The sequence below is a fragment of the Cryptomeria japonica genome, chromosome 10, assembly GCF_030272615.1.
Source record: "Cryptomeria japonica chromosome 10, Sugi_1.0, whole genome shotgun sequence".
Lineage (NCBI taxonomy): Eukaryota > Viridiplantae > Streptophyta > Pinopsida > Cupressales > Cupressaceae > Cryptomeria > Cryptomeria japonica.
This window is the reverse complement of record NC_081414.1, coordinates 400,202-427,388: the sequence shown is the minus strand read 5'-3', so window position 1 is coordinate 427,388 and position 27,187 is coordinate 400,202. Positions and strand designations below refer to the sequence as shown.

The following is a 27,187-nucleotide window of genomic DNA, read 5'->3' as shown; positions in this document are numbered from 1 at the left end:
ACTAAATTCTGCATAACAACATTAATAGGCTTCATAAATTAAGCATACATATTCAGCACATCCCCATGCATACCGCCAAGAACAAAGATGCTACTGCCTGTAACTTCATAACAGGTATGATCTGATCCAATCCATGGTTCTGTTACTGGATGCTTTTATTCCTTTCCTTTATATCTCTCAATGTGAGGGAGAGGTCACACCTCTTTATCATGCACGCCCTTTGGCAAGAGACACACCCATTCACCATTAGCACCTTTTGAAAGAGTGGAACTCTTCATTATTTCTGCCCTTTGAAAGGGACACAACCTTTCACAATAAGATCTGCATTTCTTATTTAAATCAAATCTTCACTTTTGATTCCCAAATTATCCCCCTCTCAATGAGGTTCTCTTCTCCCTTTTATATCTCATTGTTGAGGGAGTCACAACTTTTCCTTCCATGTCTTTTGACCATTCATTGACTTAATTAAATTTTAATTAATTATCTTTAATTATATTTTTCAATATTTTAATTTAATTTTTAATATTTAAGTTTTATTGTTATTATTTATTATTAAATTCTATTTCAAAGTGGGGACATTACAAGAGACATGATGGGTTTGCCCGAAGCCATTTCTACACCAAGCCCAAGAGTGGATGTCTACCACAACCCTCTTGCTTGGCGGCTTGTACCTGCTTTCCCCATCAATGTCTTATCACCCTAAAAACACTTGCCATCTTGTGGAGTTGGGTGGGGGTCGTAAGTGGGTTACTTGGTTCTCTACGTAAGTGCCCTCTGGTCCTAGGAGTCATTACGGTCAACTCTAGAATGACTTACTTACTTAGCCTTGTATACCCCTTTTGCTTACACCCCAGGCCCTTCCCAGAAGGCGGGTTTCAGTCAATCAAGCACATTTTATATTCCATCATAAGAACATATACTTAAACATTTATTATGCATAAACAACATGTATACATATATAAGACAAAGATTGGCAGAAATATCAAGTATGCCACTGAATATACGTTTGAAAATAATAAACTGAAATGATTAGAAATCTGCTGTGATGAATTGGACTGGTTTCCCTTGTGATTGCTGCTTCTATCTTATGGGAAGTGCTTTTGCTTTGTGATTTACTTAATGTATTTGACCCGCTTTGAATGGTTTGATCTGCTGGACTGTTTTGATATATTTAGTGATTTGCTGACACTGAGGTTTCTGAAGATGTGTTTTGGATGATTGATGATGATGTTCGATCATGATTAACAAAGGGTATAAATGCAATAGTTATACCTCAAGAACAATTGTTAAATTATTTAATGCTTCTAATAATAGTTCTGAAATAACCAGGAGTCTGCTGCTTCCTTATGCTCGATCTGGATATTATCTTATTGTTTTATTATTGTATTTGCTTCTGATCTGATTGCTATTTTTCTCCACCAATTGTGAGAATTGCTTCTATTTGCTTGCCCATCCATTCTCCTCGCCTTTGAGTCCTGGTTGGCTATATATACCCCCAATCGGTCTTGGAGGGTCGCCCCTTTTCATAGCCATGTCCTTCTTCTGAAAAGTGGTGCCTCTTTATTTTTGGACCCCTTTTATCTCATTTGTTGTTGCCTTATCACCGTTACACATGCCCTTTCATAGTGTAATGAATCACTGAAGGGTTAAAGCGATGCCTACGTTTATTCTTCCTTAGACAATGACTTATTTCCTTGTTACCCGAGTTAGATTAGGAAATTGTAAAGTCTTTGAAAGACGATTCCCTTTGATTATTGACTGTTAGTAAGGTGAGGGCATGACAATTTTCTTCAGCTTGAACACACGTCTCTTCTTCTTATGCGGGCCTTGAGAATCGCATGTTTAGGGTTTTGTTAAGTTTACAAATTTGCTTGAATGTGGGGGTTGATTTAGACACAAATTCTTGTGAAGTTTTAGGAAATAATTTATTCTCTTGGTGAACGTTGAAGTCCTTTCTGGCCAATCTCCAGCCTTAGGAAAAGTTGTGAAGTCTTAATAAGATAATTTTTCTGAATTCCTCCTTGGACGATGCTATTAAGGTGCGGGCATGACAGTTGGTCCTTCCCAAAGTTACTTGTCCTCGAGCAATGCCAATTTTATTCAAATCTTTTCAGTTTGAGGGTCCCTAACTTCTGGAGATTTGATCCTCCATGGAATGTACTTAGCTTCTGCTGCACAACTCTGATATTAACTCAACTTGCAGATTTAAACCAAGATATGTTTCTGTCTTTACTTCAAGGTGGGGTGCCTCAATAATTCTCAACAATATGAACAATAGTTGAGAAATTGCAAGCCCCATGACTCGAGATAAGTTTTTTTCCTTGTCTTGTAATAGCATAGTTTGAAATTAATTGAGGGATGATCAATCAAAAATTCAATTTCTGCATTTACCAGGATTCTGCTTTGATTTATTTCCTTGAGGCAAGGTAAGAAGAGGAAATTGTCAAATAGTAAGATGAGGATTTGAAACACAGCACACATCTGTGGTCTTAGATGTTCTTGCCTAGAAAGGTTTAGAGTTGGTTTTTGGTACTGTCTTCTTTTTTTTCACAATCTTGCCTTACTTGTGGTAGGGATTATGTTGAGTTGTCATTTGTTTGCTTGTACACTGCTTTTACTGGGTTGAAAATCCCAAAGTTCATCACCTACTGTTGTTCATAATATACGCAGACTGCGTATGACTTAGCAGTCAAAACATATGACAGATCTATGGTATGATTCTTCATCAGTTCCTCAAAAGAGAGTTAACATGTTTAGTTGTATGTCAATTTTATCATATTGAGTTCAATCATTCAATGACATATGTCTGAATGGCATTGAGCATAAAGTAATCATGGTGTAAACATGCTGAAACACATTGGGTATGAAGCAAATACATAAAGCATGAAGTGCATACACATAGTGTCTGAATCATAAGGTGTAAAATACGAAGTATACACATGAATCATATGCATGAATGTAGGTGAGGCAGAAAGCATGAAGTTTACGCACAAATTTATGTAAGGCATAAATCATTCTCATGAATACATGTAAGGTCTAAAGCATGAAGAGTATGCATGAATATACATAAGGCACAAATCATACATATTAATGCACGTAATGAAGTATACATTTAATTCACAAAGCATATACATGAATACTTGTAGCACATAAAGCATGAAGTATGAATGCACTTAGGGTATGAAGCATACACTTAATGCATGACACATATAAGTAAATACACGTAGCACATAATGTGTATACATTTAAGGCATGAAGTATACACGTGAATACATTTAAGGCATGAAGCATATACGTGAATACACCCAAGGCATGGAGCATATATGTGAATACACGTAGTGCATAAAGCATAAATTATACATATGAATACACTTAAGGCATGAAGTATAGATGTGAATACACTTAAGGTGTGAAGCATACACATGGATACACTAAGGCATGAAGCATATACGTGAATACATGCAATGCATACAACATAAAGTATACACATGAACACACTTAAGGCATGGAGCATACATGTGAATACACTGAAGGCATGAAGCATATATGTGAATACATGTATCGTATAAAGCATAAAGTATACACATGAATGAAGCATACATGTAAGGCATGAAGTATATGCGTAAAGCATGAAGCATCCACATAAGGCTTGAAGTAATACACGTAAATACACATAAGACATGAAGTGTATATGTAAGGCATGAAGTATGAGTACACCTAGGGCATGAAGCCATATAAATACAAGTCAGGCATAAAGCATACATTTGAAAGATACATGCATATAAAAGTGCAATGATGGCCTATTTGATTTTGATTCACTTAAGAAAGGGTTGAATAGATAACCCTAATTGTATGGTGATTAAGTAGGTTTATCTCATAGGCTGGCAGGATTAGGGCTCGATACCAATTGAAATGTCCCGTACCTAATTTTCCCTAAAATTACAATTACAACAAATTAGAGTTAGGGTTTCATCTTACCAAGTAAATATTATCTTTAATAACGCGATCCTAGATTTAAATCCTGCATCATGACATAGACAGCATATATATATATATCTTTTCAACCATTGGGGTTAGGCATACCACATCATATTCATAGATTATCAATAATACTACGCAAGCTCATTAGGGTTTGGAGGAGAGACATGATGGGTCCACCCGAAGTCATTTCTGCACCAAGCCCAAGAGTGGATGTCTGCCACAGCCCTCTTGCTTGGCAGCTTGTACTTGCTTTCTCTATCAATGTCTCATCCCCCTAAAGACACTTGCCATCTTGTGGAGTTGGGAGAGGGTTGTAAGTGGGTTACTTGGTTCTCTTCGTAAGTGCCCTCTGGTCCTAGGAGCCATTACAGTCAACTCTAGAACGGCCTACTTATGGAGCCTTGTATACCGCTTTTGCTTACACCCTAGGCCTTTCCCACAAGGTGGGTTTCAGTCAATCAGACACATTTTATATTCCATCATAAGAACATATATTTAAACTTTTATTATGCATAAACAACATGTATACATATATAAGACAAAGATTGGCAGAAATATCAAGTATACCACTGAATATATGCTTGATAATATTAATCTGTAATGATTAGTGTAGACACCCAAAATTGTCATGTCTAATTAAATAAATATTTTATTTATTTAATTACTTTAGCCTAATTCTTCTATTAATTAAATAAATCTTTATTTATTTAATTAATTCATTTATCCTCTTCTAGCCTTATTTCTCATTTAAATAAATACATTTATTTATTTAAATTATCCTTTTCCTAAATTAAATAAATATTTTATTTATTTAATTGATCCCACTTCTTCTATTAGTTAAATAAATCTTTATTTATTTAATTAATTCATTAACCTTTTCTACCCATGACACATGTCATTCATCTCTTAATTCATACACTACCTACCCCTTTCATTATTTTATTATTTCTTTTACCTACCCTCTAATCATAGCCGACCTCCTTTTACACCTCTCAATCTTATCCCTCCATTTCATATAGTGTCTTCTATATAAGGAGATGCTTCCTTCATTATCTACCCTAATTGTTCTATGCATTCTAATCAACTTATGCAATTGACTACACTACGATCCTACTAGCAACCACATTCCGTTCTTTGTTGAGCTCTTGTGCACATAAAATCTGAGAGCATTTATATCAAGCAAGATCAATGGAGATAGGAAGAATGAAGATCAAAACCCTATTGGACATGTGATGGTATAATCTTTGTGATTTCATCTGATTAGCATTGTCTTAGGTAATCTTCATATGTTATGGTGGATCTTTGTTGATTGTTAGGCTAGGGTTTTGTGGTTGAATTCATTTAGCCTTTCAATATCGTTATTATTGTTATCCATTTTCACCATATACAATTAGAAATTGTTGTGATGAATTGGACTGGTTTCTCTTTTGATTGGTACTCCCTATCTTATGGGAAATACTTTTGCTGTGTGATTTGATTAATGTATCTGACCTGCTTAGGATGGTTCGATCTGCTGGACTGTTTTGATATAATTTAATGATTCGCTGACACTGATGTTTCTGAAAATTTGTTTTGGATGATTGATGATGATGTTCAATACCTGCTCTGTTTGAATGATTTGATCATGATTAACAAAGGGTTTAAATGCTATAGTTATACCCCAAGAGCAATTGTTAGATTATTAAATGCTTCTAATAATAGTTCTGAAATAACCAGGAGTCTGCTGCTTCCTTATGCTCGATCTGGATTTATCTTATTGTTTTATTACTGTATTTGCTTCTGATCTGATTGCTATCTTTCTCCACCGATTGTAGAATTGCTTCTATCGCTTGCCCATCCATGCCCCTCTCCTTTGATTCTGTTGGCAATATATACCCCCCAATCAGTCTAGGAGGGTTGCCTCTTTTCATAGCCATGTCCTCCTGAAAAGTGGCGCCTCTTTATTTTGTGACTGTGGCCTTTTATCTCATACGTGCCCTTTCATAGTGTAATGAATCACTTAAGGGTTAAAGCGATGCCTATGTTTATTCTTCCTTAGACAATGACTAATTTCCTTGTTACCTAAGTTCGATTAGGAAATTGTAAAGTCTTTGAAAGACAATTTCCTTTGATTATTGACTGTTAGCAAGGTGAGGGCATGACAATTTTCTTCATATTGATCTCGTGTCTCTCTTCTTTTTACGTGGGCCTTGACAATCGCTTATTTAGGGGTTTGTTAAGTTTACAAATTTGCTTGAATACGGGGGTTGATTTCGAGGGTTGATTTCGATACACAAATCCTTGCGAAGTTTTAGGAAATATTTTATTCTCTTGTTGAATGTCAAAGTCCTTACTGGTGGATCTCCAACCTTCAGAAAAGTTGTGAAGTCTTAGTAAGATGATTTTTCTGAATTCCTCCTTGGATGATGCTATTAAGGTGGGGACATGATACTCTCTTACTATAAATGAAATCATACAGTGTGTGGCAACCCAAAATTTGTATATCATCTTTTTCGATTCTGCAAATTTTGGAAAACTCTTTGGAGTTTTGTCTTGTGATTCCATTATGTGCATATTCTGTAGCCATAGCGATCGCAAAACTACACTTCCTCATGGTATTCTGTTCAATGGTGCACGTAGCATGTCTGTGCTCCCACATTTTGCATTCAAGTAAAACATCAGATAAAATCTACCTTGATAGACGTCCAAATTCTATCTCAAACCTCCCACTTTGGTGTGCAGGTAGGGAGGATGTTGGGAAAAGGTTGTTGAATCGGCTTCACACTTGCCACTCGCATTTGCTTGAAAGTTTGTAAACCCTTTTTAACAGTTTATTTTATGTATATCCCACAATCATGCATTCTAAGGAACCACATTTCTTTGGGGCAGTATGTCAAGCTATTTGCATGCCTTTTGTATGCTTCCACATTTTGCATGCATGTCAACTAAGGTATTTCTTTGAGTTGTTATCTCTGCAAGGCACTTTGTCACACGAATTCCATTGTTTTTGTCCATGGTTCCATGTTCCTCGTGTATACGAACACAAATGGCATGACCTAAAAGCTAAGTTACCGGTTCCGGTTCGGATTCGGGTTCGGATTCGGGTACGGGTTTGCGGATTCGGCAAAAAATTTTTTTTTTTGGGTACGGGTACGGGTTCGTCCGTACATATATATATATATTTTAATTTTTTTTAATATATATATATATATATATATGTTCAAACTTCAAACATCAAAATTATATATGTTCACAATTCAAACATACAAATATGAAACATCAAACATACAATGTAACTTTCCCATACAATGATACATAGATGATAACAGATAAATCATAAATCAATAAATCATAAATCCATAATTGCCAATGCCAATAAATATTTTGATATTGATATATCATAAATCATAAATGTAATATCATATTCATAATTTGCAAAAAAGATAATATTCAAGTTTCAAGTTTCAAAATGTGAAAATGTCATGACACAATAAAGTATAAAGTTAAACATTCAAATTACAAGCCATCTATGGGATTTAAATTCCATATTCATCTTCATCTGAAGCATCCAACCCAAGCCCACGGTCATCAAGTGGTTCAAATTCAGCATCAATTGAACCAATATCAAATGGAATGCCACTCCCACTAGCTATGTTTCTCTCAAATTCCATAACCGCCTCGTCTATAGAGACTTGGCAAAGTTGTGCAACTGTAGCATCTAAATCAGCACACTCAGGGGCTAGATCCCAATTCCTTGTTACACCCTCACTATATTCAGGGTCCTTATGTGACAACAAACGAAGGTTGGAGTGTACGTAGACCAAATCCTCAGCTTTCTTTGCACCCAAACGATTACGTTTGACTGAGTGGATGAAGGAGTATGTACTCCAATTCCGCTCAGTTGAAGAAGAACTTGCAACCTGTTAAAAGTTAAAACATAATTAGAAATTTACAAATTAAAATTATAAAATAAAAAAATGATAGCATCAAATGGAACTGGAAAACTATAAAAATAAAAAATAAAAAGATACATACTTGGGAGTTAAGTTTAATTGCAAGAGGCTGCAAGTAAATGGAGCCTTGACCATGTACATACCACCACTCATCAGCATCCATCCCATATCTAGCATTAAGAGCTACAACATCATGATTTTTTGCAGATACAAATTGGCCAAACTCCCTCATGACAATATTTCTTGTCTCCTCATCTTGATATATCTTTTTAAAGGCAGCCCTATAGCCAGAAGCAACCTCTGCATCTCTATATGGTGGCACCCTCCTTGGTGTTGCAAGCATCTCTGCACTATAAAATTTTGGCGTCAAAGCAAATGCTAAGAGATGTAAGGGGGTGGTCATCTTGTTCCAACGGTCAACAACAATTTTCTGCACAACTTTGAAAAATGTTTCCGTTGGGTCATTTTCTTTTCTATTTATTACTTCTTTTATTTTTTCCACCATGCAATCCATGCCATCATAAATCTCGCCCAAACATGGGCGATCAGTATCAGCATACCTGATCATGCTCATGATGGGCTCAGTGAAATTCAAAACATATTCCACATCATCCCACCATTTCTCACTAAGGATCAATGCTCTTACTTTTAGAGCTCTTTTTGTGTGGGACTGCTTCCGTACACTCCACAAGCTGTTGATGACCGACTCAAGGCGTCTCGCACCTTCAGAAGTCGTCTTAAGACAAGCGTGTGAGATGCAAATCGTGTTTCAGCAACCTAACATGACATAACAAAATACACAACATATATCAAATGCAAGTCTATAAAAAATACAAATTTAAAACTAAAAAATTAAAAAATAAAATTTAAAATTAGTAATTATAAATTACCTTCAACAACTCCAACTTGGAGAAGGTCCTGAAAATGGCTTGTGACATGATGATTAGTCACAAACATTTGAATCTCCTCGCCCTCCGCATATAGTTTTTTCACCCAATCAATTTGTGTGCCAAGCTTTTGCATGATTAAATTGAGTGAGTGTACTGCGCATGGTGTCCAAAAGATGTGACCATATGTAGCCTCCACTATAGTCCCTGCTGCCCTACAATTTTTAGCATTGTCAGTTACAACTTGGACAACATTTTGAGGCCCCACCATGTCAATGCATTCTATCAAGATATTGGCAATGAAACTTGCATCTTTCACTTGCCCCTCACAATCCACTGCTTTCAAAAACATTGCCCCTTTAGGACACACTGCTATAACATTGATCAATGGCCTATTTTTACAATCTTTCCATCCATCAGAAACAATGGTCACACCTGTTTCCTGCCATGTATCTTTGATGACCTTCAACTGTAACTCTATGGATGCTTTCTCCTTTGCCAATAAGGTGGTTCTCACCTTTTCATACCCTGGACAAACATAATCAGAAGGTGTATTGCAAAGAGTATGCACCATGTCCCGAAAGTAAGGTGATCTAACAAGGTTGAAAGGAAGCCCATTGCCATAAAGGCAACGTGCAATTTTGGAATCTGCAATCTCTCTCAGTTCATTTTTGAAGGCAAAATCCAATGGGCCTCTTTTCCGTGAAGCCACAACATTCTGATTCTCTACTACATCAACTGGTGGGTTTTGCATGAAAGGATGTGAACCAGCTGGTCTTGTGGAGCCAATGCTACTAGAAGGCCTCTTAGACATTGAGCTTTGATGGACAAGAGGATGATTAGTCTTTGCTTTGCTACTTCTCCTATCAGCTTCCTCTTGTTCTCTAATATATCCCAAAACTAGAGCTTTTGGCAGCCCCTTGCCATCTGATCCCTTACAAAATTTTATTCCACGCCCAGGGATGAAACAAAGGTGGCCTTTCACTCGATAGTATGAGCTGGTATACTCAGTGCCACAATGGTTGCATTGCCAAACAAAACCCCCACCACCAGACACTGGCTTGATCATTGTTGTATAATGCCAAAGTGGTGAATCTTGATCAATTTTAAAGGGGGTATTTTCATTTCGGACATTTGCAACTGAACTAGAGCTTGCACTTGCACTTCCAATTCCAGCCATTATGTATGATTATATGAATAGTGCACCTAAAATGAAAAGAGAATGCACAACATTATTGAAAAAAATTATTAAAATTTTGGTATTATAACCCCATACTATGCATACAAAGTGTAAAAAAATATACAAGACTTCTTTAAAAAAAATTAAAAAAACTTTAAAAAACTTTAAAAAAAAATTTAAAAATTTGAAAAAAACTTGGAAAAATTCTTGAAAACTTGAAAAAAATTCAGATTCACTTACCTTTAAAGGCTAAATCCTTCTTCTCCAGTGATTCCTATGCCTTTGATGCGTGTCTCACACCTTCGTAGTCGTCACATTCGAAGAAAAATACAAAAACTAAGAACCCTGATTGTAGAGAAAAAATCTTCAAAAATGCAAGTAGAATAGGTTGAATGCATGTTTTGATGCATGAAATGCATCATAGAGGGGCGGATTAGGGTTTAGATGTATTTAGAAGATTAAAAATATTGTTTTTTTATTGTTTTTAAATGCTTGCTAACCCATGGGCCCCGTTTTTGGGAACCCACGGGCTTGGGTTCACCCGGGTCCTCCTGGGTTCGCCCTGGGTCCCACCCGGGTCCTGCCCAGGCGGCTGGGCAGGACCCGGGTGGGACCCAGAGCGAACCGGACCAGGACCAGGACCGGGCACGGACCAGGACCAGGACCCAGCCAAAAAAGGGGAGAACCGGTATCACAGCCTAAAAGTAATCTTCCTATTGTCGCCACTTCAAACTTGTTTTCTTTAGTTGATAAGAAACAAAATTTCGGATGAAAGATGCCATAAAATATATCTTATTGGCCAAGTGCAAACATCTACAGCGTGTTCCAATGCTACCCATTTTGGTGGAGGCGTGAAAGTTTCTAAAGCCTTTTCAACAATCACTTTGTGTATATGCTGCAATTGTGGCATCTATAAGACTATATTAGTTCATGTGTCTTGTGTAGATCTGCAGTCTTGGCATTGTGTGAGATCAAGTTTACTGGAGGCATTTTGTCAGATGGTTCACATGTCGTTCTTGGTTCCACATTTTGCATTCATGTCTACTAGAGCAGTATAAATTAAAGCGAATCTCCTTATCACTATGTGTTCAATCTAGCAGACTTTGACACATTCTATCAAACATTTCACATGCCTAGTAAATTTCTTTGCTCAAAAGTTTCTGAAGACTTTCTAACAAATTTATTTTGAATGTATCCTTTAATATGCATTCTTTTCAATAAATCTATTACGTGCATGCTGTTGGATCTGCATTTCATGAGGTCGTATTTCATTGAGACTTAATGTCAATTGTTTCACACATTTTGTCACGCTCTCATTCTACTAGAGTATTTCCAATTATAATATTTGACAAAAATCTCCCTTTGTCGTGCTTTGATTGATTCTGAGATCTTGATATAGTGCACATTATGATAGTGCAAGTCTATTTTTCAGATTGCTTCATTTAGAATTGCTAGCAATCTTGCTGCTTTCGACTGCGAAGCTTATTTCTCTAATTTTGAATAGATGTTCATACTCTTTTGCAAACTCTCAATTTAGTGTGTAGACATGTAAAATACTGGCAAAAAACATGAAACTCAACCTCGCATTTGCCACTTGTATTTGCTTTAAAGTTTCTAAGGCCTTTTAACAATTTTGTTGGCGCATAACCTGCAATCATGGCATTCCACCTCATTTTGTCAAGTTGTTTATGTGCTTTGTTTACACTTCCACATTGCCAAATACATTTTCTTGAAAGCTCTTATCTCCTTTGCAATAAAATATAATTTGTATATCTGGAGATCATGTTATTGCAATTAGTTATAAATTTATAATTACTTTTAGAAGTAATTCACAACCCTAGTTGGTGCTTTGATAGAGGTCGTTAACCTGGATAAACATGCCTTTTAGACTTAATAGAATTGTGGGTAGTTATCATAACTAACTCGGCTATGCATCTTTTCTTTTGGAAAGTCATCTTTATCGATATTTTGTTGATTATCGACAACTGGTGAAGTTAAGAATTTGGTTGAAAGAGCCGATTAATGCTTAATTCCCTTTTGTTATCGGCATGCTTGATGATAGCCATAAGAGTGTCAGCCTCTTTACCCATTTGCCTAACTTAGCGAAATGACCGATAAGCATTTGCTAACTTGTGTGCAATTGCCGATGGATAGGAATTTACTTTTGTTTGACATTCCACAATCAACCATTTCAAGGATTATTAACTTGAAGAAAAATACCGATAGAGTTAATTTGCTTTGGTATATCAGCAGTATGCAGAAAGTTGCTATTTCTTCTTGAAACTATTATGTAATTTCCCCATCCGGGATTAACCTTGATCTTGTCCCGAAACAACAATTCTAACTTAAAGTGAGAATTGTAATACATTTATAAATATAATTTCATTGATTCCAAAGACATTTTTTCTATAATATAATATTTAAATCATAATGCTAAGAATAATTTTGAAAGATGGAACTTATCTTGATGGCTTTCTTTAGTTTATATACTTGAGATATGTGCTTTTATGCTGTAGACTTTTTCTCCTATTTCCCTTGCTTATCCTTTCTATATATTTTTCTCTCTCTTCTTAAATTAATGCATGTACTTGAAGTGTTTCCCTTATACACCATGCCATAATCTTCATATAACTCCCTCTAAACCATGTGTGACTCTTACTGTTGATCTGCAGCTTTAATCTGATTGGTATGGATGAATAAAAACACAAGTAATTTTCCTATACAAAAATCTTCAATATTCAACATGATGTTGACTTCTCTCAAGCCTTCATTAACCCTTGGGTTGTTAGTAGTAATCAAGAAGGAAGACTGAGAGGGGGGCGGGGGGGGGGGGAGTGAATTAGTCTTCACCGAATACAAAAAATCAATCTTTAAAACAAGAACTGATAAACTGCAGCAATACACAGATAACCAAATTAACAGCACAACACGCAACACACAACACCAAGATTTTTGACGTGGAAAACCTGGTTAAAGGAAAAACCACGGTGGGAACCTACCCACAGTAAGATGATACTCTGCAGTAGTATGTGAAAATATTACAATGGGGAATGCACATGCATTTAGGCACACTGCCTAGAGCTCATTGCTCAAAATATGTTTGCCCGAAAAGCTACAACCCTCAAGGAAGTCTCACTGACTTACAATATGATTTGGACTACAATCTAGAAGAAATGAACTGCAAAGATAGCATCTTTAAATGCTTGATGACAGTTCCGGTTAAGCACAGTTGTCTGCTCTGCAACACGAATCTCACCTCAATACTTCACTAAATGATATATCCTTGTTTGCACATTTACCTCTCTCTGATAATGCAAACACAATATCGACACCTAAATTACATAAGTATCTCACCTATATATACATACAAATCATCAACCTTGATAACAAGGTCAGCCAAACCCTCAACCCTCAACTTACAATTACAAAAAATTACATCACACGATACAAAGATCGACCACCGGACCAATATAATGATTTACATTACATAGCATGGACCTAATTCAAATTTTCAAACGATCACATCCACCGGAAATCACGCCAAGACCAATCGCAACACGCTACACCAAAATTATTGCATAACATGAAAATCATCACCGGTTCATAGAAATCGCCAAAACTCGCACATCGATTAATGCGGATCGCCAAAACAAATAAGACACGACTAGGAAACACCAACAAGCACGTTAGAAACATCCGGAACAGTTGCGCCAACACCACTTTTCAAATCTTCATCAGTCAACGTCTAGAAGCTCAAGAACACAACCAATCAGCAACTGTCACGAAGAAGGATAACTTGCGAGCACCAAATCACGAACTATCTGAAATGAAGATACACAAGACTATCCAAGACAATATCTTAAAGTCTCAGCACAAGATCTGATCACACTGAAATATATCGGAGGAAATACCGATGGAGTCCAGTAAAACAAAGAACTGCAAACCGGATCAAAAAAGCTTCCCAAACTCACTGGAATAGATCACAGGAATATGTTGACATCAATGACAACAACATATCCTAGCAGCAACAATGAACAACCAAATCCAACAATCTCCCCCTTTGGCATTGATGGCAACATATGAATGTGAAAAACAGTCAATGCCAAGAAAGAAGATATCCTCAACAAACTCCCCCTAAGATCGAGATAGATAAAGCAGTTTTTCACATGATCTCTCTCCCCCTTTGACAACAATGCCAAAGATCTCTAAAACAGAAAATCATACTCTCTCCAAAAACATGAATCTCTCTCCCCTTGGGATACATGTGATAACCCCTACTGTATCACCTGATGTACATTTTATTAAACACACCAATAATAATAAATAGCATATATTATGGGTCCAGTAGGCTGCGAATACACCACGGGTCCCTTCCGCGGGAAGTTGTGGGACGGTAGTCGCAGCCTGGGTTGCGACCACCGTCACACGCCTTCCCGTGGAGGGACGCAACCCTTCCCCTCCACGGGGTATAGGGGAGGCAACCGCAACAAGGGAGTGACACGGAAGGAAGAGCACGGGAAGACTGCGGACTGCAAACAGGTAAGCGATTAACTTACATGCCACAAGGATGTATATGTGTGTGGACGTGTGTGCCACACACACACATATACGTTAATGAGAATTCTGTCGTATGTGAGATAGTATGCCAATCTTTGGGGCAGATTTATAGTAGTATAATAATATTGTCTCATGGGTATGTAACAAATAAATATATGTATGTATGCAACATATTTGTAAATAGTTAGGAACAATAATAGTAATTAAGGAATATGTAGATGCAGACATTAAATATAGATGATAATGAAATATAAAATGTTCTATGAATAACAATGATTTGGCTATGTGATGGAGGCTATTGGGAGAAAAGTCCCTCAGCCTAATACAGGGATTATGATAATCCCTGGTAGGCAGTATATATTGAGTATTCATATGCATATATGTCAAGTCTTGGGTGTCAAAAACTCATCCAAGAAGAGACGGATCTGGCCGGTCCTCTCTGGTAGACTTGGATGATAAGATGTATCACCCAAGGCAAGGAATTGATCCTATATGATGGTCATCCTTGGTAGGCTTGGAACCAAGATGGGTTCCAAGAAGGCGAGAATTACAACCGCCTAAGGACATGTCCCAGTACTGCACTCATATCCTTTTTATTAAATAAGAATTGAGATTAATTTTAATTAAGTAATTGAAGTTTAATTGCAAATTAGGATAGTTATATATATATATATATATATATATATATATATATATATATTTGTTGCATTCTAACAGTTTGTTTTGCAAGACAGTAATCTCCAACTAGTAGGGACATTACAATACACAACCAAATCAACAGACTACTCCAACAGAGGAGCAGTGCCAACTCATCAATCCGGATAAAAGAATAAGGCTGATAAGTCCATCGGATCGATGCAACTCATTGCATCTAGTTTTCAGTAGGATGGGTGGGTACCCCTAACTTGTCTCTCAAATAGACAAATGTATCTGCAGGCAAATGCTTAGTGAAAATATCAGCAATTTGTTTCTTTGTAGATACATATTCCAGTTTCACCTTCTGTTCACTGACTTGCTCTCTCAGGTAATTATATTTGATTGATATATGCTTAGTCTTTGAATGTTGCACCGAATTCTTTGACATGTTTATAGTATTTGAATTGTCACAATAAATGACAGTAGGTTCATCATGAATAACTCTGATATCTTTTAACATTTGCTTCATCCAAACTATCTGAGTGCAATTACTAGCAATAGCAATATACTTAGCTTCAGCAGTAGATAAAGACATTGAATCTTGTTTCTTACTTGCCCATGAAACCAACTTCTTACCTAAAAAGAATGCTCCACCGGTAGTACTCTTCTAGTCATCAACATCACCATCCCAATCTGCATCAGTGTAGGCACACAACATGAAATCATCATTCTTTGGATACCATAGGCCATAATCCTTAGTTCCCTTTAGCTATCTGAATATCCTCTTAACAGTTGTAACATGACTTTCCTTTGGATCAACTTGATATCTAGCAGCCATACATACAACATGCATAATGTTAGGCCTAGTTTGAGTAAGATATAGCAGTCCACCAACCATAGATCTATACAAACTCTGATTAGCTTTAGGAGATTCATCATTTTTAGACAATTTACAACCAGTTACCATGGGAGTTCCAACCCGTTTGGAATCATCTAATCCAAACTTCTTTAACAATTCCTTTACATACTTAGTTTGAGATATGAATATACCTTTCTCTATTTGTGCAATCTGCAAACCTAAGAAAAATTTCATCTCACCAATCATAGACATCTCAAATTATTTTTGCATCACCAACAAACTTCATACTCATATCATCATCACCACAAAAATAATGTTATCAACAAAGACTTCAACAATCAAAATGTTATCATCTTTAATTTTAAAGTACAGATTACTGTCAGCAGCACCTTTAGAAAATCTCATTTTTAACAAATATTTGTCTAATCTAGTATACCATGTCTCCATCATCCGACAATGAAAATCCATCAGGCTGTTCAATGTAAACTTCTTCCTCTAGATCACTATTCAAAAATGTAGATTTGACATCCATCTGATATACCTTGAAATCTTTATAAGCAGCGTAAGCAAGCAACAGTCTAACAACTTCAATTCTGGCAACCGGAGCAAAAGTTTCCTCATAATCAATTCCTTCTTGTTGTGAATATCCTTTGCAGACCAATCTAGCTTTATTTCAGACTACTTCACCGACTTCATTCAATTTGTTTCTGAATACCCATTTAGTACCAATAACATTTTTATCCTTAGGTCTAGGCACAAGTTCCCAAGTGTTGTTCTTTTCAATTTGATCTAACTCTTCTTCCATAGCTCTCATCCAATTTTCATCTTTACAGGCTTCAACAACATCTTTAGGTTCAACTTTAGAAATTAAACATACTTCTAGCAGCTAACCTTCTTCTAGTCATCACACCTTTATTCTTATCACCAATAATTTGATTCTCAGAATGATTCAATCTTACATACCTTGGAGTCTTCTGATTGTTCAGATCTTCAGGTTCCTGCACATCATCACCAACAGTAACATTCGAAGTAACAGTCTCTGCTGGATTATTCTGTTTAGGCTCTTCAAGTTGAATAGGAGATAAAACAACATGTTGACCATCATCATAAGCTCTGATCTCTTTCCCAAGGTTCTCATCAACCTTCACATTTGCACTTTCAACAATCTTTCTCAGTCTCTTATTATAGCATCGGTAGGTTTTGCTCTTTGTGGAATATCTCAAAAAGATACCTTCATCACTTCTAGCGTTTAACTTTCCAATATCTTCATCTCTCTTGATATAACTGTTGTCATTTTATGACACCCTTGGTCCATTAGTGAGAACCGATCAGAGATATGTTCCATGGACCAGTGCTGCCCCAGTTTGATCCAAGAGAAGAGGATGGAATCAATAAGTATGAAGTGTTGTCTTGTCGGAAGTTCCATTCCCAAGCCTTCTCTTCCTCTCTCTTTCCTGGAACTCCGGAACCCCGAGGTTCCGAAGTTCCCTTCCTTGGTCTCTTGTTCTCTTACCCCAGAACTCCAGAACCCCAAAGTTCCCAATTTGCTAAGTTTTGCTAACTTCGGTGGCCCAGGTCTTCGAAGTTCCCCCAACTACGGTGACCTAGGTCTACGAAATTCCCCCAACTTCGGTGACGCAGGTCTTCGAAGTTCCTAGGTCTTCTCTTCCTCAACCCTGGAACTTCGGAACCCTCAGGTTCCCAACTTCCTTAGTTCTTCAACCCTGGAACTCCGGAACCCCCAGGTTCCTAAGTTCTTCAACCTCGGAACTCCGGAACGCCGAAGTTCCCAAGTTCCTAGTTCTTCAACCTCAGAATTCCGGAACCCCTAGGTTCCCAAGTTCCTGAGTTCTTCAACCTCGGAACTCTGGAACCCCCAGGTTCCCAAGTTCCTTAGTTCTTCTACCCCGGAACCCCCCAGGTTCCCAAGTTTCTTAGTTCTTCAACCCCGGAACCCCCAGGTTCCCAAGTTCCTTAGTTCTTCAACCCCAGAACTCCGGAACCCCCAGGTTCCCAAGTTCCTAAGTGTTCCCAACTTCGGTGACCTAGGTCTCCGAAGTTCCCCCAACTACGGTGACCTAGGTCTTCAAAGTTTCCCCAACTTCGGTGACCCAGGTCTTCGAAGTTTCCCCAACTTTGGTGACTTAAGTCTCCAAAGATCTTAGGTCTTCTTTTCCTCAACCCCTCAACCCCGAAGTTCCCAGGTTCCCACGTCTTCCCAACTTCGGTGACCCAGGTCTCCGAAGTTCCCCCAACTTCGGCGACCCAAGTCTCCGAAGTCTTCCAAACTACTTCTGGCTTGCAACACTTCCGGATGGCGTGATCGACACTCAAGGCTTTAAATGCTCCGACAACTTTTGTAACTTATGCACTTTCTTTTGTGGAGCCACAGGGGTGCATTTAATGTTTTTGGCAGGATTTCCTTCAAGGGAGGTATGGGGCCATGCTTGTTGTGGTGAGTTATGTCATGTTTGCATACTCTGACTTTGGAAGGTCAGTCAATCCACCTTCTCAGGGTTGTCTTTTGTGGGTATGGCTAGGTTGCTTGCATGTACACAATGTCAGGTGCATGCACTTCCCTGCACTCCCAGACTCACATGCAGAGGTCATGATCACTCTTGTAACCATTTTTCTATATAAAGGCTGTTAAGCCTCATTCTAAAGGGTTCTCTCTCTGCTGGATTGAGCTATTCCATGCTCTCCCACTTATCTTGCATTTTTGCAACTGTAAGTTTGGCCATTGGCCTTATAATTAATTGAAAATCACCACTCTTGCCTTCTTTCAACCTATATGTATGTTGTGTATGTTTTTTTACCTTCATTATAGGTGTATGTCTTGTGGCTTTTCTCTCCATATATGCTGTGTTAACTTGTTTTCTGAGTGTGACTTGTGGGAATCCTTCTCCCCTCTTGACACTTAGCGAATTCTAACCTCCGTACTGTTGGTGTTTGTTTTATCGTCTACCAAACATTAGAATAGGATACCCGAAGGCATTCTATCCTCTCTTGAAAAATCACTACTGATTCCAAGGTCTATATGTGCGAACAAGCGACTTTAGTGAAATAGCTTCTTGGGTAGTATATGCTGAAAATCTGAAGGGGGACTTACGTTAACAAGTGTCTTTTGAACTGCTAGACTTAGATGGTGATGAATGCTAAGAGGGGGGGGGGGGGTGAATTAGTATACCAAGAATTAGTGAACTTAAACTCTTAAACAGTTTAGCAGTTAACAGGTATAACAGATTTACTAACAAACCGGTTAAGACAAATGCAAACCAAACAGCAAATAAAGCATTCACCCACAAGAGCACAATCACCATAACACGAGGTTTTGACGTGGAAACCCAAATGGGAAAAAAACCACGGTGAGCTGAAACTCACAAGTAACTATCTGCAGAATAGTAACCGGACCGGTTAAGGTCATACAATGTTCTTCACCAGAACAGATCTTGTTAGGAATCTAGATCTCTGTTAGGAGATAAGTCCTGTTAAAGACTACCTTGTGAGAGGATTTCAGATTCACAGTTGTGAACCACCTTGTTAGAGGATTTACAAAGGCTTTGCCAGGCCTACCCGGTTAAGGGTTTCAGACTTGTCGAAGATGTAAGTAATCAACAAGTGAGTGATCTAGATACTAGCACAGTATGCTTGGTTAGATCCTTGATAGCTCATTGTTAATGCACATTAGCATTACTTCAGTCTTCAGTATCTCCACACTCTGTTTCTTTACACAGACCTAATCTTCTCTTCTATGATCGCACATACAAAAACCTCATGCATTGCTGAAACCTTCTCATCGCTAAAACCCTAGACATGATGTCCTTATAAAGGAATCTGATTTCATGTCGGTCCAATAGGATTACATTGCAAGTTCCTAGGTTCAATGCATCTAGACACATTTGGTAACACGACACAAAATTACCGCCAAAGTGTCTGTGGATGATAACTCATCACAAAAATACCGGTTGGTAACTCATCACAGAGTAATACTGGTTCATTACCGATTACTGGTTCATACATTTTACCAATTACCGATTTGTCAAAATGAAGACTGGGAAAAACGTTAACAACCGCTTTGTTCCTTCGTACCGCTTTGGGATCCTCGAACCGCTTGAGGTCTTCATACCGCTTTGGGTCTTCATACCGCTTTGTGACCAGTAAACACCTTCTGCAAAACACCAATAGTCTAAAGACTATAATTCATAATACCGGTTGGAACAATTACCGGTTGAGCATAATTCATACATAGGGAAGTGATCATAAAACAAGTGTGTGTCCATCAATGACAATCACAACATCATCAAAATGCCAACAGATGGATTTAGCAATTTTAGCCTCTCTTTTTTTTTGGAGGGGGGGATTTTCGAGATTTAGGCTTTCAAAAAGGAGAAAAGAGATAGGGTTTGAGAAAGCTAATCTAATCCTACAAACTCTGGAGACGGTATCAATTGGGTGCTCTTGGGAAACCAAACTTTGCTTCGCCACACTAGGGACAACTACACAAAGCCGGTGCAATCTTCAATGGATTGTGCTTATGATTAAGATGTTGGGATGCACAGAGGATGGGTTCAGACTAACTTTACACGGTAAAATGGAAATCTTCCATTCACCAAAAGTATGAGTGGAGATACACCATCGATTGACACTTATCAAATCCTTCATTCAAATTAACAACAATGAAAGCAAATCTAAATTAACTTTAACTAAGTGTTGAGGAAATTGAAACCATGCAAATCATTCAAACAATAGGGATTACAAAGCCTTAAGAGAAAGCGCACATGCAATATATTATCTAGAAATGATCTTACGCAACAATACATCAAAAACCTCACACTCTCCAAATGAGTGGAGATACACCATCGATTGACACTTATCAAATCCTTCATTCAAATTAACAACAATGAAAGCAAATCTAAATTAACTTTAACTAAGTGTTGAGGAAATTGAAACCATGCAAATCATTCAAACAGAAGGGATTACAAAGCCTTAAGAGAAAGCGCACATGCAATATATTATCTGGAAATGATCTTACGCAACAATACATCAAAAACCTCACACTCTCCAAATGAGAGGAGGTAGCCTTATATAGTTTCTCAAAAATAAATGAACGATCGAGATCAAACAGTGATCAAGGGCCAAGATTGAAAGCTATAAACCCTAATTAGGGTTTCCCAAAACTAACTACCCTTGACCAATGAGAAAATTACATTTGGGACACTTGTCCTTCTTGCTAAATATGAACCATCAATGAAAATAGAAGGTTGTTGCATTGTGAAGTGTGCTCTTCTAGAAGCTTCTGGATAAGTCAGGTTCATTGAACCTAGACATGCTAACTTGGAGCAATCTGATTGGTCGAAAGATGATGAGGTGCCACCACAGCGTGAGTCACTCCTAATCTTGCTGAGGCGGTGCAGGAGCAGGTACGGGAGTTGGCTCTTGCTCTCTTCTTATCCCAGCGTCAATACGTGCTACAATTTCTAGTTCTTCGTCAAGGACAAAACACATGCGATACCAATCAAGAGTGTTTCTTTTCACTTCCCACGCCAAGCTGTACAATCCTGTGATAACGTGTTCTTGTTCGTTGCTGAAATCCAAGTCTGGCTGAAGTACTGGATGAGGTTCTTTGCCTGGTTCAGGAGGAATGATTGGCAGGCCCATGAAGAAAATTGTTGAATTTCTTGTTGACGACTCTATGCTTGCTTCTTTGTGGCTCCAATTTATGTTGCGCAAGAGGAGGGTTAAAAAGCTGTGGGAAATTTCTCGCAAATATGAAATGATAAGATCAAGTTGTTCAGACATTCGTTTTGATCATGCCTTCCTTCTTGATACCCTGACATTTGGAGAAGAATTTCTCCATGCCTTCATCATAATTGAGGAAATTGGAAGAAACATTTCTCATACTTAGCCAAATTTTGGCTATCTCCACACTCGGATGAACTTTGCTTGTGAACTTGTCCTCAATCTTCCGTTTGGCTTGAAACTCCAGCTGCAATCTCTATGATGATCCTGCTTCCATTTCCTCCTGCGACATGGAAAACCAAAGGAAAATAAGTTAGAAATCTATCTTGGATTAAAGAAAATTGAGGCTGCGAACGGCTAAGTGTTTGGAGATTTTATTTCAATTTCATACTTAGCCATGAGAATGGGATTTTCACATGCAAATTCTCCAACCTTTTATAACTTCAAAACTTTCATTCCATTTAGTCAACAAAATGATTATTCTCACTAAAAACTTGAACAAGTCCACAAAAATCATCTCCAACGGATTTTGAAAACTCGGAGAATGTAATAAATCTGTACTTGACCAACTTCACCTTCGATGGGGAGAGAAGAAAAAGATAAGAAGACAGAAAGATCTTTAGAAAAAACTCAGAAAATCCGAATGATCTGCCTCCTATTAGCTGGTTATACTCCAAAATCTGCGGATTCTTTGACAAGAAGCTCATCCAGTTGCAAGCAATATCGAAATTTTCTCCAAATGAACTCCAATCTGCAAACACTTCTTTATGCTCTCCTTAGCTAAAGAATTTCGAACTTCTTGGTGTAAGAATGAAGTTACAAATGATGCTAGCTCAGTGGTAGAGCACTCCAACAGCGTATGGAAGGTCCTAGGTTCGAGTCCTAGCTGGTCCGTGACTCAACACTTTGCTCTTGTACCTCAAACACAGAAAACAAAGTTACAAAATGTACACTTTGCACTTGTGCTCAAAAATAAAATAAAATAATATTAAAAAATACTTTATCCTTATTTTTGGGGATTAAAATACACAATCCTTACAACTTTTATCCCTTGATTTTTCTACTTGTTGAAAAGCCAACAAAGTCCTACTTCCAGAAATGTGAAATTCACAGTCAATAATCACTGAATGATGAAATTACATTAACAAATGCAGACATGGGTGATAGTTTTTCTGGTTCTGGCAGAAAAGTAGAATTGGACATAAGACCTTTGAACACTGAATCTATACATTAAATAAAATGCCCAATCAACTTGTTTATTTTTGAATTTGAAGCTCCCATTTTGTTCCTTTTCTTTGAAGACTAGATCTATTATGGGTGAATCCTGTGGCCTGCAGATCACCCTGCACAGGAGTTCAATCATATTTGCTTTCACTAATCTTCTTCACTAAGATCTATATTTTAGCTGTGCTGATGGATCAGTACATCACAAGCAACATCCATAAGATATATTTTCCTTTCCAAACTTCTGTTAGAGAAGATTCCTTTACATTGTGGAAACCTAGATTATGGCACTCACTTTTCAAATAATGCACATTTATTTGGCAGGTTTAGAAGAGTTGAAAAAATGGATATCAAATTATGCTTTACTTTCATCTATATGAATTATGAGAGAGACATAGGATGTAATCAGAAGGCTTGAAAAAACAGAATTTTGCAGGTAGAGGCGTTGTCTGTGCATGGGAGTAGATAACTATGCAGACCAGGATATTAATTATTCTGAAAATGTTAGATGAACTGGTGCAAATCCAAAACCGTTAAAGAGTATGTGATGAAAGAAATTTCTTTCTTCAATAGGTGCACTTCATAAATTTGAAGCAACAGCTTTTGCTAAGGCAATTCACTTGCTGGATGACCACTTCACATTCAAACCTGCTCTGGTTTCCTTTTATAATGTAGTCTCTTCCTGTTTCATAGAACTAGGTAAGAAGGGAACAATGCTTCTGTGCTTATTCATCAATAGCCCTAGGCTGGAAAGAAAGGCCCTTTACACAGGAAACCACCTGCAATGAGTCAATCCATGACTTCCAGTGAAACATCAACACTTCAATCGAATTTGCTAACAAAAATACTACTACAGTGGCAATAGCTGCTGACAGAAATGTGTCAATTGTCAAACTTCTACAGCTAGGAGAACTTAGAGAAAGCAATGTAATGGTTCTGATAGCACTTGTTTGAGCCATTACCCAGGTATTAAACATCAAACCAGGATAATGAAGAAGCCATGAACAATAGACATTAAAAACAATGGCATTTATTTTCCATTAATTCATACAATCAATGCACAAGACACATATAAAGCACAAATTGACTCCTAAAACAGTCTGGGAGAAATGAACCAACTACTCAATTAACCAATGTGACTTAGGATTAGATTGTTTAGTTCTAATAATCTGGTTAACTTACAATTGATATTATGGTGTGCTTATCCTAAAGCCTTCAGTTGCCAACTCGCCACATAACCAAAAATTGGACCAAAAAAGCTTCAAACAAAAATAACTCTTTTTCATGCTTTATGTAAACTACCTAATCCACTTGTTTGCAGTTATCTATTTTATTCTGTTATTTAATTCCTTGTCTCTGTTGTTCTGTGATCCAGGTTACAGCTTGACACAAGAGGCTCTTTGTACTCTAGTGAATCAGTAAATGATGGCTCTGACAGAGCATCCATTGTTTCTCTTGCCACCCTGAAGGGTTGATGGTTGGTGCCCAAAAAGGTTTAATAAACAGAGACACATATGCTCTGAATTCAGTGGTTCTGGTGACATTTTTGCAAGACTTTATAGCCAGTTTAGTTTGTACTGCTAAATTTCAATGCTAGTGCCAATTTAGGGTGGCAGAAAATGTCATAGTGCTAACTTATCACCCATGGCTCGAATGTGGTGCCATCCTTTCGGTAAATGCCAGAAGATGAATCATCTTTCCCTGATGTCTGTTCAATTCATATTCATATGTATAAAAAAATTATTTTAAGCTCAGAGAAGACAGATTTACAGAGTTTTATGTCTCCCATGTCAGATACTCGCATCGTATGGAACATGTGTAATGATTAATTTTTTGATCCAGTTCTTATTGACGCTACTGCCATTTCTCTGTGTCTAAATGTTTTTATTCTCTTTTTGCACTCTGATTGTTGTTTATAAATGTCTGTGTATATTCATTTTTGGTTATAAGTTTGACACATAAGAATCTTCAAGTTAGTGTACTGTTACCTGATCCTTTTTCTGGGATCTAGATCATTTGGGTTTTTATTCTCTATGCTGCATCTTGTCCTGATTCGTAACCCAATGTCATTTCATTGACCCTTATGAATCTTTTGCCAAGTGCCCTTGCTCTAACATCATGTACAATCCACATATTTATAAATCCGTTCCATTTGGTTGTTGCTATCCATTAAGTTTTCAACAACCTGCTCAGGCTTTTTTGCATTCACTAATTTATTCTCTTCTATAACATGAACCTGTTAAGAAAACAGGGCAGAAATAAAAACTGCAGTTGACTATGCAGTAAACACAAATTGTACAAAGACGATAAATTATGTGATTCACCAAACTTGGCTACATCCACGGGAAAAGTGGATTTTTTTATTCACCTTGAACAATTGAAGCAATTACCTAAGTTTTCATCAACAGCAAATGTTTTCTTCCTCAATTTGTTTTATTATAAAACTCATCATTGAAATGAAGAGTCAAAAGAACACGAGAATGTGAAGAGTTGTGCTGATTGAACTTCACAACCAGTGAACAATAGGGACGTGTTCCCCCCTGCCCCAACCTTCGCGTTTCCGAGACAGGGACGTCTTCAGGATGCAAGGATGAGGACGAGGCGTCCCCCGCCTTCCCTTCACCATTGTCAGGATGTCTGAAGATGTCGGGGATGCCCATGCGTCTTGGGGACGCCCACACATCTGGAGGATGCCCATGCGTCCCTTGAGTGTCTTAGGGACATCTAGAAGTCTTCTGTCATGAGATGTGAGAAAAAACAAATTTAAAAAAAAAATGGTGAAAATGGAATCCTTGTCTTCAAGTCATTCTCATTCTCTTCATTAGAATATATACATGAAATATAACATTTAAGTATAATTTTCTTATACTTTAAGCTATATTTCATGTTTATATTGACAGGATGTTTGAGAGTGGTTTCAGATTTCGAGGAGTTATAATGTAGATTTTAGGTTTTAGAAGATATATAATTTTTTCAGACTTAGTCAAATTTCAGTGATCAACAAGCTCCTATCAGCATTCTCTTGCTCTCTATCTTACTTCTTTGATCTCCTATGAACTTTAGACCTATCTCTTTCCCTACCACTCTTCCTCTATCCCCTCTCTCTACCTCTCTCCATCTCACTCTCTTCTCTCTTCCCCCAAATCTAGACCTATCTCTCTACATCTCTCTTAGCCCCAATCTCGCATAAGGGGTGCTACACTCAACCTCATTTTCGTATTGCCCCCAAACCCCATGAAACTAAAAATCTAATCAAGTAATAGGCCAATGATGAATCATGATCATAAAAATCTACATAATACATATCCCTTGGTTGTAAATATTTGCATGTTTCATTTACAATTATACTTATTCCTTACACATCTTTTTATAACTAATTTTTCAAGTACTATATGCATTTGTGCCACCCCTTGCCACCCCACACCGTCCCCAAACATAGGCCCTTTGTTCCCCGTCCCAAAACCATGTGGAACATTGTTCATAACCGAACAATCTCCCACTTGTGAGTCTAACTCATGTTTCAAATAGCTAAGATTGGAGATGTCACTTGCTTTTCTAGGCTTAATGTCACATGTTTACCAAACCAAGAGAAGCTCTACAAAATTCTAGCTTCTCTTTTGCAACAACCTTCATTAGTGCATCTACAAGATCAAGGTTGGTATACATCTTCTTCAACTTCAGCTTATATTCTTCAAGTAGATTAATGATAGAATGATATCCAAGCTCCATGTGCTTTGTTAGTGAATGAACTATATTTTTTGCCAAATGAATTGCACTTTTGCCGTCACTATACAAAGTGAAATCTTCTTGTTTACTTTCCAATTCAGCTAATAGTTGTTTCAACCACATCTCCTTAACTCCTTTAGAGAGTGGTACATTTTGCTTCCGTGGTGGAAAAATCAACCACATTTTGCAACTTAGAAACCCAACTAATTACTGCCTATGCAAAAGTAAATACATGCCCATTGGTATGTTGTCTTTTTCCCAAGTCACTAGCCATGTTAGAGTCAATAAATCCTTGTAGGTATGCATCTTCTGCTCTAAAGCTCAAAACACATTGAGAAGCACCCTTCAAGTATCTTAGAATCCATTTTACAACCTACGAATGATTTTTTCCTAGATTATTCATATACTAGCTGACCACTCTCATTACATGAGCAATGTTGGGTGTTGTGCACATCATCACGTCCAT

General features: G+C 37.5%; 1 protein-coding gene across 2 annotated transcripts in view; it reads left to right on the top strand.

Moving 5' to 3' along the window:
• The window catches only part of LOC131069426 (pentatricopeptide repeat-containing protein At4g01570), a 45,035-nt gene extending 20,174 nt beyond the window's left edge, over nucleotides 1-24,861 (top strand). For both annotated transcript variants that reach the window (XM_058004848.2, XM_058004847.2), the window contains exon 4: nucleotides 24,371-24,861. The gene's annotated coding sequence lies outside the window, so the exon portion shown is untranslated. The remainder of the gene's footprint in view (nucleotides 1-24,370) is intronic.
• The last annotated feature ends 2,326 nt before the right edge of the window (nucleotides 24,862-27,187 follow it).